This window comes from Triticum urartu, chromosome 1A, assembly GCF_056163025.1.
Source record: "Triticum urartu cultivar PI428250 chromosome 1A, HENAU_Tu73, whole genome shotgun sequence".
Taxonomy (NCBI): Eukaryota; Viridiplantae; Streptophyta; class Magnoliopsida; order Poales; family Poaceae; genus Triticum; species Triticum urartu.
In genome coordinates this window covers 31659201-31670121 of record NC_141873.1, presented here as the reverse complement: position 1 = coordinate 31670121, position 10921 = coordinate 31659201, and the positions used below count along the sequence as shown (strand labels likewise).

Genomic DNA, 10921 nt, shown 5'->3' with positions numbered 1-10921 from the left:
GGCCTGTGCAGAATCGTTGGCAGTACGGCCCTGAGAGACAGAACAAGCATCTCCGATCCAAATGTGAAAACAAAGCTAAGATTGAAGCTTCCATAGCTGAGGCAGTTATCCTAGAGGAGGTGTCAGACCTCAGGACATCATACTACCCAGACCACATTCCCACTCTGCATAATAAGGTGTATCGATACAATACAGAAGAGCCCAAGTATAAACCCAAGCTCGATCTATTCGGTGGGCAATGTGGCAGGGCTGGGGGCTCGAAACCTTATAACATGCCAGCACAAGAGTGGGAGGACATAATGTTCTATGTCTTGCACAACATCAAGGAAGTTGAGGAAGAGTGGATGAGGTAATACTGTTGCACCATTCCTTTATGCAGTTCGTTATGTTCACTTAGTCTTGGTCTAACACCGATTTTCTTATTTTAGTCAATTCCTACTGGAGGAGTGGACGGGAATGATTCCTCCTACTGAAGCGGAGGCACTTACTCTTCTCCGGAACGGTGCTCCTGGAAGGAAAAATTTCGTTGCTTGGTTCATGGAGAAAGTAAATTTTCACATTCCCCTAGTTCAACTTCTAGTTCAACATTTATTAGTTAATAGAACTAACGCACCCATGAATTTAAATTAAACTTGTAGGGGAAATATCCGAACACCTCTATGGATGGAGAATTGAGATGGGTGTCCATGGGTTTTAACGCTCGGGTCATGAAATGTGAAAAGTATGATGTGAATGGGTATCGCTTCCATACAGAGGAGCACCAGAACAGCCGGCCTGATCCCAAAACTATAAACACAAGAGTGTACACCCCAGGACAAAATGGACTTGAGTACTACGGAAGGGTAGGAAAAATATACGAGCTTACATTCGACCTTGGGCGCGAGGACCTAAGGCTAGCTGTGTTCAAATGCCGATGGTTCGACCCATATGAGGGGCTGAAACATACGCCTTCCCTTGGTTTGGTCGAAGTTAGACCATCCACTGTCTATGAAAGAGCTGATCTCTTTATTGCGGCTACCCAGGCCACACAAGTTTATTATCTACCCTACCCATGCCAGAAAGAGTACCTAAAGGGTTGGGAAGTTGTGTTCAAGGTGGCGCCACATGGTAAGCTACCGGACCCGAACGATGACGATTATTACTACATTAACCCCATGACATACGAGGGAGTGTTCTATCAAGAGCAACCTGATGATGTTGATGTGGCCCGATCCAATGTCGCTGCCCCGTTGGGTGTTGTTGATGTGGATCCAAACGATAATGATGAACGGAATGATGGCGAGGCCATTGTGAATGACCAAGACATACTTATGCTAGAGAAATTAAATGAAGACGTCAAAGATGATGAAGAACCTCCACCTACGTCAGACAACGAAGATGATATGCGTGATAGTGACGATGAGACCGATCGAGGCACCGGTTACAATAGTGATGATTCGTATGGGTTCTAGTAGATGTATGTTTCATGTCTTTTCTTATATGGTTTATTTATGAATGTCCTTTTTTATTCATTTTTGTTATATCTTTTTCTTCATTGTTAATATACTAACTTTTTATTCTCTTTTCAATGCAGGTTCGCTAAGCATGGGAAAGGGCAAGGCTGATGGTAGTGGTTTGCTAAGCAAACTCGTCGCGAGGGTTAGTCGGAGTGGTCGACCCCGTAGTTCCCCCCCCCCCCGACTAATTGACGATGAGTCCTCATAGGGAGGTCGAGGGAGAGGTGCCCCTAGAGGAGGAGGGGGTGGGGGGAGAGGCCCAAAAGGACGGTTTTGGGGCCAAAAACTGCGCTCTGTGACAAACATAGGGGGGTCGTCTTCGCGGCCCTCCTCTAGTGAGGTACCCTCCGAGGAGGAGGAGGAGGAGGAGGAGGAGGTCCAGGAGGAGGAGGAGGAGGTCTGGGAGGAGGAGGAGGATGAGGAGGAGGCACGCGGGGAGGATGGTTGTGGTGGGGAGGATGGTGGTGGCAAGGAGGATGGTGGTGGCGAGGAGGATGGTGGTGGCGGGGAGGTGGGTGGCAAGAAGAAGGCTTGGCTGCATGGTGGTGCACGACTCCCGGATCCTCCTGCTACCGAGGAGATGAAGTGGCTCATTGAGCCCATGGGGAAAAAGTAAGTGCCCCTTAATAATATTTGAAACACATACTATCATTTTTATTGTGCACATACTAATATTTTTCATTCTTTTGCAGCTCCTGGAAATATCCTAATGGTGCCCGTCTTCCAAACGGCATCATCACTATCCTGTTGAAGAAATATTGGTCGGGGATGTTCACTCCGGACCCAGTCAACCACCCGGAGCGCAAGATTTTGGCCACGTGATGGGATCACTACGAAGCAGCATTCCACCCGGCCCATGAGACGGCTTCTAAGGCCGTGATATCAAACTTTTGGGTAAGTCCTCTTCAGAAGCACTAGTCTTGAGTTTCTTTCATAGTTTATCATCTAATCGTTTAACTCATCGCTTGTTCCATTCTGGTTTTATGATTGCCTCTAGAAATTCTATAGAGTTCTTGAGGAGCACAAGGCCATGGCCGATGAGTATGTGCTGCGGGCTGCGAGGAAGCAGACCCGTCAGATACAGTACGAGGTGCGCTGGGTGGCCATCTCACGGCATTATCACGACAAACATGGCGTGAAGGTGACCAAGGAAGAAGCTAAGGCACAGGACCTTACCTTGGAACGGGAGCAGTACATGTTGGTAAGCATAACAGACTTTTCATTCCGACGTTTGTGGTAAATTTCATTGTTTCATGTTCACATGCCATTATGCTTCATTATGTAGGTGGCTCCTGATTGGTGCTATCGCCACCGTGAGGGATGGGCGGGATTGGTGGATATGTGGGTCGGCGCGGACACAGAGTTTGCTGCCAAGAGCAGCATAAACAAGGCTAATCGAGGACGTGACGGAACACACGGTCAGGGAAACCGAAACCACTGGCACACCAAGAAAATTCAGGTATATCTATGTACATGAAACATTCTTGATCTTCTATTTGCCGTATGTTCTTATGTATGACTAACCTTTGTTTGGCGGTGCAGGAGGAGAAATTGAAGCGGCCGCTCTCAGACATCGAGTCCTGGAGGCTCGCCCGTGTGCGGCCTAATCGCAAGGATGACGAGAGTGAGTAGTATGGCAAGGCCGGGGAGAACCTGTCCTACAAGGAGTTTAAGAAGTGGAATCCTGACAAAGAAGACCCCATGTTTGCGGATTCCGACGAGAGGGCGGTGGTGAGCATAGGGCCGAGGAGTCATGGTCGGTCGGCGGTTCTAGATTCGGTGATCACCCCTTCTATCTCCTACAGACGGATGCGAGCTACCAACCCGAGGCCGAGCCCGCGCCCGAGCATGTCCACTGCACAGGCCATCCTAGCGCAGCGCAACTCTGTAAGTATTTTCCCTCTTATCTTCTTTCTTTCTACTTTTATTTTCCGCTTTGTTATGTATTATGAGTTGCATCATGTCATATTGTAGGCCTACATGGAGTTCCAACGTCAGCAGCTCTACGACTGGAACCAGAGAGTTGCAGTAGTCATGGAGCACAACAGTCGCATGACGCAGCTTATGTTTGCGTCTATGGCAACCGGGCAGATTCCTACAATGGAACCACCACCACCACCTCCTGGACCACAACCAGTGGTGCCTACGTTTGAACAATTTCTGGCAGACCACTACAATGTCACTCCGGTTAGTACATCACCGACCTATTCAACCACAACTTCTCGTTTATTCAATACAATCATATATTGCCTTACCATCTCTTTCCAAACATGCAGGGAACCGATGGTGGTGCTACTGATGGTTCCACTCCTGAGTCACAAAGCCCAGTCACTCCGGTCTGGCTTGGCGGCGGCGGTGGCGGTGGCGCTAGCGCTAGCGGTAGTGGTGACGACCTCGGCTTTGGCGGCCTTGGCTTTGGCAGTGGAAGTGATGCCGCTTAAGCCTTTTATTGTGATCATGTTGGACTTGCGATGATGATGCTTCTATGTTGGACTTGCGATGATGATGCTTCTATGTTGGACTTGCTATTATGTTTATCATGTGGGACTTGCGATGATGATACTTTTATGTTGGACTTGTGAGGATGTTTATCATGTTGGACTTGCGATGATGATGAACTTGTGATAATTATCTTCTCTTTTCTGTTGTGATGATGACGATATATATATATGCTGTTATTTGAATTGAAATGTAACAAAAACAGAAAAAAAGAAAACAGTGCATAACTACGCCGACGGTTAAACCGTCGGCATAGCCCCCGGCGTGTTACCAGCGGGCGACACATGGCTGTTTCTGGGAAGCCTGGCGTGAGCTACGCCGACGGTTGGGCCGTCGGCATAGACCCACAAGCTATGCCGACGGCCCAACCGTCGGCGTACCTGACACGTGGCAGCTTCTGGGCGACCGTGGCCTGGCGATACGCCGACGGTTAGGCCGTCGGCATAGCTTTGAGCTATGCCGACGGCCTAACCGTCGGCGTATCGCCAGGCCACGGTCGCCCAGAAGCTGCCACGTGTCAGGTGGCGCCGTCAACGTTCGTCAGGTGGAAAATGTTGCCGACGGGGTATTTATGTCGACGGTGGTACGGCCCCCGTCGGCTTAGCTCACTATGCCGACGGTTTTTGTATGCTGACGGCCGACCTGAGGTACGCCGACGTATGAGTTGCCGACGGGGATATGCCGACCGGGGCCGTCGGCGTAGCACTTTGCCGACGGCTTTTGGCCCTATGCCGACGGTCATGGGCCGTCGGCAACGTATCAAATTCTGGTAGTGGAAGGGCCCGAACTGTAGTGAACTGCTGGCTCCGACCAGATGAGGGGCTGAGGCCTTTGTATTGTGAGGAGCAATGGGGGTGGACTCAATCAGAGATGAACCTAGTGCCTTGTTCCTCTTTCCTGTCTATCTCTTCCTCTCTTTCTCTCTAAACTGATACTCCAATTCATCTTGAGTCTGATAGTAATCGCTCCTAAATCCTATTTGATGAGTTACCATTAGGTTTGGTTCATGAAAATTAGCATCTAGAGCCTCTCGATTCCCATGCCTTCTCCTTTTCTCGCTTGGTTTGTAATAACAACTCATCTCATGCACATTTAACCAGATCATTTCGAAGGAACCCGCATTAGCTGCAACTGGACACTTTGAGATGCTGGGCAAGAACTAGAAGTGGCGCGGAGATTCTTCGTAGGAAAAGAAATGTGCATGCTTGCGGGTAACTGGTTGGACTTTGTATGCGACTACCAAGTGCAGGCGGGCGACATCAGCATCTTGGTACCAGCAAAGGGTGGGGAAAGGTCCACATTCATGGTCCATACAGTCCGTGCAAAAGCTACTCATCGTACGGGTGTTAAAAGGGTTCACACAAGCCAGGATTCTCAAGTTGGTGGGGAAGGAATGGCACATACAGATGTCATTTAGGAATGGCAAATGACGGATGCTTGTTATTGGTTAGAATCAAGCATGTCCACGGCAATGGTCTTTGTTTTGGGGACATGTACCATGGTTGTTCATATCATTTTCAGAGATCAGCTCTTTCTGTTGGTACCACCATGCATAGTTGTCTTTGGGGCGTTTTGTACTCTGAAATCAAGCAATGGCTATCTCTCTAAGCGCATATCTAGCCGATCCCCTAAAATTTAGAGTAGCAAAAGGCCGAGTATGCTTTAGAGGAGTACTTTTGCTCCACTGAAAAATGGTCGTTTCTAACCAATCTCCTAAATTTAGTGGAGTAAATTTTTGTTTGGGTCATATATTTCATCGAACACTTACTATGTGGTGCAGTCACGATGATGACCACACCAGCAACATCGGATAGCACGTCGGACACGCCTGTCGCAGTGGGTCACATGGGCCGTCATCGCTGTCGGTGCGTGCAGCACCCCACCCCACCCCAACTAACAACTGTCCAAGATTTTATGCCATGTCACTCTTTTCACGGCCATTAAGCCCCCTCCAACGATCGGCCTCCCAAAATTTACGTACAGTACAGGCTTTATGCTATGGTAATTTTTTTACGGCCATTAGATTTTTAAAATCCGTACTACAACATGGCCCAAAGCCCAACAGACACGAGAGTTACAAATGGCTAATTGCTGCACGATCGTCTTCACCTATACAGTTACGTGATCGCGGCCTGAGCGGCTGAGCCCTAGAGGATTCGATCCTAATATCTCCGCTGCCACTCGATTCCCACAATCAGCCAGCGTTCGGAAGCGGTTACCGGTGGCGAACGTTGCGTTTCCTTCTCCAGCGTCAAAACAAGGGCAAGCCATGATGCCGCGATGACTGCCGCTGTCCGCTGATCACCGTAAGCCTGTGCCATGCTCCAAGGAACTCACCACTAGATTGATTCGAAACGTATGTTTATACCTATATTAATTCATTATCGGCCGCTCTCATCTAATACAGTAGTGTGTAGTAATCCTGTGGTTAGTAGCAGTTGTTGTGTTTACTACTCCCGCCGTAAACTAATCTAATTAATTCAGTTTTCTAGATTTTATCTATACTTCCTAGATAAAAATATGAACAAAGAACCTTTTTCCAAGTCACTTGCTTCAAAGCAGGAGTTCTTTGGATTAATCGTATATATAATCCGATTGTGTAGGTAAGAGTAAATTACACAAAACCACCAATTTGAAGGTTAGGTTTGCGAAAAACACTACAATACATTTTTTTTTCAGAAAACACCATGTCTTTAGTAATCTTTTTGCAAAAACCACTGATCGGCGGATCTTGCTCTGTTAAGTAAGATTATGACAGATGGGCCCTGTTTTTCGCTGACATGGCACAACGTTTTACTAAAGACAGCGCTAGATGGGTAAAAAAGCAAAAACACCCGCAAGTTTTTTTCCTGTGTTGTCCAGTCCCTTGCCCTGTCCTGCCATCACGCGCCAGAGGAGAGGAGCTCCCCATGCGCCAGCAGCCGCCGTGCTCATTCTCAATGACGCTGGTCACCACCATGCGCCAGCCGCCGCCGTGCTCACCTCCCTGCCCTACCGTGCTCCCGCCTCTGTTGCACCGCACCCGCCTCTGGTCGGTCGCGCGCCCGCCGCCGCCCTGCCAGCCGCGCCGCAGCCGCCTCTGCTCGGCCGCGCCACGCCGCCGCCCGCACCTGCCGTCCTGTCAGCCGCATCACCACCGCCCTGCTCCGCCCGCGCCCATTGCCGCCCTGCCAACCGTGCCGCCGCCGCACTGCTCTGCCCGCCGCTGCCGCACTCCGAGGAGGGAGATGGAGAGAGGAGGCTGCGCTCCGCGGCCCCCGAGCGAAGGATCTGGCGGGAGATATGGGGATCGAAGGAAGAGAAGGGAGCGAAGGGAGTGGGGCGGTGGTTGTGGTGGGCTAATTGCATTTTTTATTTTTTATTCAGGGGTTTCTGTGTAAAAACTAAGGGCTAGTTTGTAAATTGAGAATAAAAGTGATCTGGCACGAAATGTTACGCCATGTATGCAAAAAAGGGCCCCAACTGTCATAAGCGTACTCGGTGAAGCCAAATCCGCTGATCGGTGGTTTTTGCAAAAAGATTATTGAAGACATTGTGTTTTCTCTTAAAAAAAGTATTGTAGTGTTTTTCGCAAACCTAAGCTTCAAACTGGTGGTTTTCTGCAATTTACTCTGTTGGTAATCGTAGAGCTAAGTGCCCCCCCCCCCCCCCCCCCCCCCCAAATGCTCAAATCCTGGCTGTGCCCCTGCCTCTGATCGATAACTCCGGCATGCTCGTCGGTCACCTTGTTGCCTGACATGATGCTGGGCAAGTACCTCTGGACCGGAGCCGAGTGTCAGCTCATGGCGTGTGGCTGAAGCCGAGCTTGTGATCGTGGATGCCATTGCGCTGGCAGCGGCTACTGCGAACAATGTTCTACGTACCACCCAAGAAGCAAAAGTTTGCGTCTTGTGTTTGCCAACAAACGTCACAGACATCAACACTGGCCAGCAGCTCATGGCCGTTCTCGCTGGCGATCGTGATACGCAGCACGCGTTCCCCACAACAATGCACGCATCTGTGGCAGAGTATGGCACCCGCGGGGGCTGAGTATGCTCGCGTTGATTTGATTATATACAATCTGAGTCCTAGAAGAGGCAGAACCGTAAACGCCCGACAGTAACAGTGACGAGAAGAAGCAAGGCAAGGGTGCAGGGGAAGAAGCACGACGGGCTGGTCGTGTTGGTCTACATCAACCGTGAGCTATCTGCTTAGAAGTTTTATGTTTTCTCTATATTTGGTATTTAGAGATTGAACGGGATTAGATAGGAATTGTTTCCATCTTATCTCTAGGAGGCGTCTTATCCTTCAAGTCTTGTATTCGATATATACTCGCCCTTGAGACTCAATAATACATCCAACGCATTACGCCAATTATCTTCTCTCTATCCTCTTACATACTTTACAGGGCGAAGCTAGAAAAATTATGCATTGTGTTCATCTCAGTAAATCTAGGTGCTCAAAGTAAGAAATACATGGGCTTAGATGGGGCAGAAGAACATGGTTAGGGGGGGGGGGGGGGGGGGTACAAATGGGCCAATTGATTGCTGTTTGGTCAGTAAATGCTAACGGCGGGGGGGTTACAAATGGGCCAATTGCTTCGCAGTCCGGAAGTATCAACACACTATAATGTGTCTATGTATATTCATATTCATATAAAACGTTGTCACTTATTTCTGGACGGAGGTATATACTCATTTTTTTTAAATGAGGCAAATTTTTTGTCATTTTCATTAATAAAAAGTTAAGAGTTTACAACATCTAGGGAAGAACCCTAGGCAAATGAAAGTCTACTCTCCCGGCATTAAGGAGCTCAAATCTTTTGTCAGACAATGCCATGAATAGTATAGCAAAAATACATTCTTGAAATATTATAGCATGAACAATCAAAGGATATGATTGGTCGGACTCAGTCATACTCTTGTACATTCACCATCGCTTTAGCCTGCTTATTACTCCCTCCGTAAAGAAATATAAGAACGTTTAGATCATTAAAGCAGTGATCTAAACGCATTTCTTTACAGAGGGAGTACTTTCTAGATCTTCACAGGGTACTGATGGATGGAATCAGCCCAGGGCGCGCCAAGAGTGGTGACGTCGCTGGGCGACCTCATGCACTCCCACACGGCGCTGTTGCACTTGAAGCCAGAGCCGAAGCCGACCATCCACACGCGGTCACCCTTCCGCATCCGTCCCTTGGCCTCGATGTACGCCAGCTCATACCACAGCGAGCTGCTGGACGTGTTCCCGAACCGGTGAAGCGTCATCCGCGATGGCTCCACGTTCTCATCCGACAGGCACAGGCTGGTCTGCACAGCATCGATCACTGCCCGGCCGCCGGAATGGACGCAGAAGTGCTCGAAGGCCGTGCGGAAATCAGGCATGTACAGCTTGATCCTCCTGCCCAGCGCCTTCCGGGCGATGAAGGAGAGCGCAAAGAGCAGCTTCTCGGATGGCGGGAGGACGACGGACCCTAACGCGGCGATGTTGGCCTTGAGCGTTTCTCCGGCAACGGGCACGAGGTCCTTGGACAGGTATATCCCCGTCTCTCCATGCTCGTCCTCCTTGAGCGACGCGCACAGGTAGGCTCTATCCTTGGCGGCGTTGAGTGTTCGCACAATGTGCTTGAGCCGGAGCCGGGACTTGGCCCTGGACGTGGACAGTAGCACCGCCGCCGCGCCCATCCGGAAGAGCGCACCTGGCAGCAGCATCGTCCGGTCCGGTCCGGTGTAGTATATGAAGGAGGTGATCTCCATGGACACCACGAGGGCGTGCGCGCCCCGCGGCGCCGCCTGCAGGAGGCTCCTCGCCACATCGAGGGAGATCACCCCAGCGCTGCATCCCATCCCGGACATGTTCACATTCCGGATGTCTCCTCGGAGCTTGTACTTGTTCACGATGATGTCGGTGAAGCTCGGCGTCGGGGTGAAGCCGCTGCAGTTGGTGACGAGTATGTCGATCGCTTCGGGACTTATGCCCGTCTTGGCGAGCAGGTCATTGACGGTCGCGAAGATGATCTGCTCCGCCTCGTCGCGGCTTTCGCTCAGGCAGCAGTGCGGCGGGATGTGGTGCAGCGAAGGGTGGAGGTAGGTCTGGTCGCCCAGGCCCGAGCGCTGCAGCATGCGCGTCATGAAACGGAAGGTGCCGTCGTCGATGTACGGCGACAGACGGGCGCTCTCGATGAAGGAGCCTATGGATACGCGGCAATTGGATTTGGGCCGGCAGCAGGCGTAGTCCACGAGGTACACGCTACGAGGGCGGCGCATGAAGTAGAGGGTGGCCATGGCGAACGGTAGGAAGACGGCGAGGAAGACATGGACCTGCCGCAGCCCATGGAGCTGGGAGAGCAGCTCGTCGGGGCCGAGTTGCGCGGCTTTGCGGAGAAGGACAACGGCTGTGACTGGTGCCACGACGACGATGAAGAAGTTGTTCACGACCAGCTGGTAGAGGGGTTTGAGGTGCTTGCTCACCATGTTGCTGAGGTGCGCGGGCAGTGGAGGACTCGTTGTTTTTAGGCGTTGGTTGGTTCATGTTTTGAGGTGACCGATTGAACTTAGGCCATTTAAAAAAGCACTCGGTCGTCCCCATGCAACTGTTTTGGGTCGTGCTATTTGCGCTGGCAGCCGACACAGCATTTACAGCGTCATGGAGAAAATATTCTGATCCAAAAGCACTGTGCTACTCCAATTGTCATGGTCCACTTAGAAATAAATGAAGCACATGATACACTCTTTCAAAATATTCCATCTTGTAAGAGTTTCTTTTAACAACGTCCAACTTTCAATTACTAGAAGCACTAGAGCGAGCCGAAGGCGCGTCATCGTCCTGACCCTCCATCACCGGAGGCGGTGAAATCTTGTCGTAGTAGAATTTGTTGAAGTAGATAGATGGGAACTCATCATGCTAAAACTTAAAGGATCAGCGCACCAACCGTCGCGAATGATGGG

General features: G+C 50.3%; 1 pseudogene; it reads right to left on the bottom strand.

Moving 5' to 3' along the window:
* Positions 1–8712: 8712 nt before the first annotated feature.
* Positions 8713–10524, bottom strand: LOC147988753 (3-ketoacyl-CoA synthase 5 pseudogene; annotated as a pseudogene).
* Between the last annotated feature and the right edge of the window lie 397 nt (positions 10525–10921).